The sequence below is a fragment of the Magallana gigas genome, chromosome 4 (assembly GCF_963853765.1).
Source record: "Magallana gigas chromosome 4, xbMagGiga1.1, whole genome shotgun sequence".
NCBI classification, from domain to species: Eukaryota; Metazoa; Mollusca; class Bivalvia; order Ostreida; family Ostreidae; genus Magallana; species Magallana gigas.
This window is the reverse complement of record NC_088856.1, coordinates 36,926,646-36,932,645: the sequence shown is the minus strand read 5'-3', so window position 1 is coordinate 36,932,645 and position 6,000 is coordinate 36,926,646.

Here is a 6,000-nt window from a genome sequence, read left to right as displayed (position 1 = left end):
TTAGTCTAACCAAAAACTGTTTTCCTAACATAATGTTTATTATATTTCTCTTTTTTTTGTTGCATTCTCGAAAGAAGGGTAACTATTTAAACTTGAGCATATTGGTATTACATACACCTTCGGTGCATACATATGTACATGTATGATCTGTATTTTTACAAGTACACATGTAATTTCAGCATTGTTATTAATTAGCGCGTTGAAACTGGGGCTGGGAAGGAGACGGAAGTGCCCAACTTTGTAACACAATGTTTGTCCTGTCTGATATAGGGGAAAAGTTATGGGTTTCTTTAACTTTTAAGGAGATGGCAGCGAATAAGAAAAAAGAATACAGTACATTATACTTTGTAATTGATTCTATGTGTCCGTCTTATTATCTCCCCTCCATCCTTTTTGGTAAGGTTCATTCTAAATGTATTATCTTAGACGTTTTGTAACGTGCATGAAGGTCACTGCCTGTGATCCCTGCAGGCCCGTACCCGAGATAAAATCGGATAGCCCTGATTGCTGCCAATATTTGCAAGTGCAGACTCTAATCACCGCGCCTGCACATATGTATAGGGACTCCACGTTACGCAAGCAGGGATGACCGCTCACTCAACAGTTACCAAAGTTAACGTAATCAGGGATGACCGCACACTTGCGCCAACAATGCAACCTAACGCAAGCAGGGAGTGCCGCATACTTGCGCTAAAAAGGCCAGATATGCTTGGTCTAATATATGCATTGGGAATTAAATCTATAATTTGAAATCTTTAGGGTAATGATATTTCAAGCCCGTCTGGATATTATCAAACATTTTTTTTCCGTTAAACAAAACTGGTTTTAAAACGTGCGCATAACATTGACCATTTTAAAATATACTTCTGTCTGTAACTCATATAATTTGGTAATTGACACAAACAAAAATTTGTTGTTGCTAAGAAATAACGGTTATGAAATTAACCTATTTTTGAAAGATAATAGCATTTTGAATAAAGAAAGTTTATACTTAGCTTGTTGTCAATTCCGCTAAACAACTGTTTTCGTTTTCCTGTAGAAAACACGAAACCAAATTGCAAATATTTTCATTAATGTTGATCCGAAACATTCATCTTTTAAACAACGAGTATGCACTTGAACAGAAGAATAAAAAAATCAAATTAACAGAAAAAATTATTTTCCCAATATTTTTTATTGGCTTTGATTCATTTGGGAAACATTTTAAAAGGATGCCCTTAGCACCATATTTTATAATCTGTGCAGTGAGCATGCAGTCATTCGGATCACCACGTCTTTTTTGTTACCGTGTTTACGTAAATGACCGAGAGAGGTCAGTGGTAACCCGCAGAGTTTGATTACACTGTAGCAAATATCGCGTCCCTTTTTTCAAAGATTCGATTCTTTTGCACGTTTGTATTGGATTTTTTCATCATTAAAGCTGAACACCGCTCGTAAATAGGCACCGTCATACAGATACCTGGTATATAAACCCTCCGATTTCGTTACACCCGATTGCACACCTGAACCTCGTGGCCGACATGTAGTATTCCTTTCGTGGTCTTTAGATTTTATGCATTTTTTTCTTATCTAATGTTCATTTTCTGTTCGTAAATAATGCATTTACCAATTTATTTGATGTTTGTATTCTCTTGGCTTCAAAAAGTGCGTAAAATTTGATAATTTCATCGCGACCGGGTAACACGGCGAGGCAAAATGTACGTCCACACAGGTTAGACCACTACAGCGAAGTACTTCGAACTGTTTAGAGGTCTGTCCCTTATATAAGGGTTGTGGGGACAGCAGTGATTAAAGAGAAATATGGCGGAGAGTGCCTATTTACGAGCGGTGTTCAGCTTTAAAGCTGAACACCGCTCGTAAATAGGAACCGTCACACAGGTACCTGGTATATAAACCCTTCGATTTCGTTACACCTGATTGCACATCTGAAACTCGTGGCCGACGTGTAGTGTTCCTTTCGTTGTCTTTGGATTTTTATGCATTTAATTGTTATTTATGTGCACATTATGTCTGTAAATAATGCAAAGACCAGTTCATTTGATGTTAGTACTCTCCTGGTTTGAAAAAAGTGCGTAAAACTTGACAATTTCATCGCGACCGAGTAACATGGCGAGGCAAGATGTACGTCCACACAGGTGAGACCTCTACAGCAATATATACTTTGAACTGTTAAGAGGTATATGGCTTATATAGGGGTGTAGGAAGGGCGGTGCTGAAAGAGAAATATGGCGGACAGTGCCTATTTACGAGCGGTGTTCAGCTTTAATGTTCATCAATGATTTGTTTTCTTGTTTTGTTATTGTTGTTTTTTTAAGCGTGTTGTGAGGAAGGGTTAATTCTGTTTATTTTGTGTTTTTAGAAATAAATTGTTAAATATAGGCAGTCTTATTAATGGCTTTAGACTGTATGTACCCGCTTTACAAAGTAAAATTTAAAAATGGTACATCAGTCAACCACACTTGTGTAAATTTAATAGGACCCGACACTCTAGATAACTTGCTTTACCTAGTTTGATATCTTAATGATCGACGTAATATATTTGCATATATTTCAAAATAATACATAATTTCACAATAAATCAACTAACATGATTAACTCACTAGCAAAACGTTAATCATTAGGGTCTTCCGTCTTCCGCGGAAGACCCTACTATTATTCTATTGTTTCTTTTTCACTTTTCTTATTAGGGTCTTCCGTCTTCAGCGGAAGACCCTTCTATTATTCTATTGTTTCTTTTTCACTTTTCTTATTAGGGTCTTCCGTTTCCAACGGAAGACCCTCTTGTTATTCTATTGTTTCTTTCTATTATTATTATTATTAGGGTCTTCCGTTTTCAACGGAAGACCCTCTTGTTATTCTTCGGTTTCTTTTTATTAGGGTCTTCCGTTTCCAACGGAAGACCCTCTTGTTATTCTACGGTTTCTTTTTCTTTATTATTCTTTTTTTTCTTTTTCTGACTTTTTTGGAGCGCAATTTCTCAAAAACTATCCAACTGTTTCGCACAAAATTTTCAGGAAGGATAAAGCATGATCAGTGCTACATATTATTAAATTTTCAAATGATGACGTCACTTCCGGTTTCAGATATTGACGATTTTGTAAATTTTTAAGGGTCATTTTGTCCACGCATCTACACCGAAACTAATCAAGATAGAAGCTTGAAACTTTCAGGGATTGTAGATGAATGTATGTAGATGTACCCCCCTGCTTCCAATGATGAAAATTGCTAAAGGCCTCAAAGCTCGCCTGAACCTGAAAATTGGCACCAAATTTTTTCACGAAATTTTTGCACATTTTCTGTGATATCTTTTGATGTATAAATATTTTGTTAAAACATGTAATGCAAAAGTTGTTTCAAATGACACGGGCTTTCGTTTAATATCAAGAAATAGGGGCTGGCCCCTCAAATTAGGGGCCAAGAGGGCTGTAAAGTCTTTTTACAATAACTCTTTACTGAATAATAATTTGTTATTAATTATAGAAGCAAAAATGTTCATTGTTCGGATGTTTATCTATACAGTACCATACCTTAGTCATATGTTACGTAATAATGGGTTTCAAGGGGCCAGAAGTTCAAAATTTCGATCATAAATATATGAAAGAGGAAAAATATTTTGAAAAGCATTGTAGAACAAAAGTTGCTTAAAATAATGTTCTGTACAATATGCCACCTTAAATTTTTTTGTTCATGGCCCCATTTAGGAGATAAAGGGCCGGCCCCTAAAACACATTTGTAAAGATATCCTAAGAATAGTTAACATTTCGTGAACACTTGTTGAACAAAATATGTTTATATTTGCAAGACCTTTCATTTGATATCAAGAAAAAGGGGCTGGCCCCTCAAATTAGGGGTCAAGAGGGGTCCTAAATCTTCTTAAAAGAACTCTTTACTGAACAATTATTTATTATTAATTATAGAAGCAAAAATGTTCATTGTACAGCTGTTTATCTATACAGTATCATACCTTAGTCATATATTACGTAATCAGGGGTTTCAAGGGGCCAGAATTCAAAACTTTGATCATTTTTTTTTTTAATAAAACTTTGATCATTAAAATTTGAAAAAGGAGGAATATTTTTAAAAGCAATGTAGAACAAAAGTTGTTCAAAATAATGTTCTGAACAATATGATGCCAAAAATTTTGTTGTTAGTGGCCCCGGTAAAGAGTTAAAGGGTCGGCCCCTAAAATACAGATGTTTAGATATCTCGATAACGGTTAACCATTCTTGAACATTTGTAGAACAAAATATGTTTATATTAGCGATACCTTTTATTTGATATAAAAAAAGGCTGACCCCTCAAATTAGGGGCACGAAGGGCTATTAAGTCTTTTTATAATAACTCTTTTCTCTGACCAACAATTTGATAAAAATCATTAAGCAACAAAGGAGCTTTTATTAAGCTTAATTTAAACTGAAATCAGTTTTAAAATCAAACGATGCATTACAAAAATATTGGGATTTTAAAATTGAGTTTTCCGGAAATTTTGATTGCACGTTCTTGGTTAAGAAAATAGTGTTGTGTTAAAAGTTAAATTAACTCGTACCTAAAATAATTCGGAAATTGTAAATTCGTACTTGAAGACATTCGGAACTTTTTTTTATTAAGTCGTTCGAGAAATTGAAAAGGTTTTTGTTAATTCGTTCTTGAAATCATTCAGACATTGTTAAGTCGTACTAAGAATTATTCGATTTTTAAAAAATATTTTTTTTATTTTCTTTTTAGTTGGTTTTAGAACTCTGCTTCTTACAGGAACTTCTATCTTTACTCTCGACACCACCGGAAGACCCACTCGTTGCTTTGCAACGAGCTTTGCTCTAGTTATTATTATACTTTTTCTTTTTTTTTCTGACTCCTTCTCGGCTTTATAACTCAAAAAGTTTCAAACCGATTTTGATGAAATTTTCAGAGATAATGTAAAACTATTATCCCGCAAAGATGTTAAAGTTTTCCTGACCACGTCACTTCTGTTTTTACGTTACGTCATTTTAAAAATTTTCAAAAAGTCATTTTGTCCGCGGCGTTTCTCGAAAACGCTTAAAGATAGAGGCTTGAAATTTTCAATGGTTATGATATGGTCGATTTACCTCTGTAATAAGGCTGAAAATGAAAATCTGTCACTTCTGGTCGAAACCGGAAGTGAAACAAATTTTTCGAAAAAATGAATTTTCTGATCAAATCAAAAATGTATATGTGTTTTGTAGAGCTTATTAAGCTGAATGTAACACTGAAATCCGTTTTAAAATCGGAAGATGCATTACAGAGATATTGGGGTTTAAAAATTGAATTTTCCGGAAATTTTGATTCCGCGTCCTTGGCTTAAAAAATAGCGTAATGTGAAAAGTAAAATTAACTCGTACCAAAAAAAAATTGTTAAGTCGTACTGTAACACATTCGGAATTTTTTAGTTAGTTCGTACTTGAAATCGGAAAAGTTTTTGTTAAGTCGTACTTAAAATCATTCGTATTTTGTTAAGTCGTACCAGGAATAATTCGACTTTTTTCATTTTTTTTCTTTTAGTTACTCTTGTTATTGGTTTAGGAGCTCTGCTTCTTACAGGAACTTCCAGCTTTACTTCTGACATTAGCGGAAGACCCACTCGTTGCTTTGCAACGAGCTTTGCTCTAGTTCTTTTTATTTTTTTTTCTGACTCCTTTTCGGCTTTATAACTCAAAAAGTTTACAACCGATTTTAATGAAATTTTCAGAGGTTGTGTGCAACTATAATACCTCAAAGTTTGTGAAGTTTCTTTGAAAACGTCACTTCCTTTTTTATGTTACGTCATTTTTAAAATTTTCAAAAAGTCATTTTGTCCGCGGCGTTTCTCAAAAACGCTTTAAGATAGAGGCTTGAAATTTTCTATGGTTATGATTTAATCGATTTATCTCTGTAATAAGGCTGGAAATGAAAATCTGTCACTTCCGGTCGAAACCGGAAGGGAATCAAATTTTTCGAAAAAATGAATTTTCTGATCAAATCAAAAATGAATATGTGTTTTAT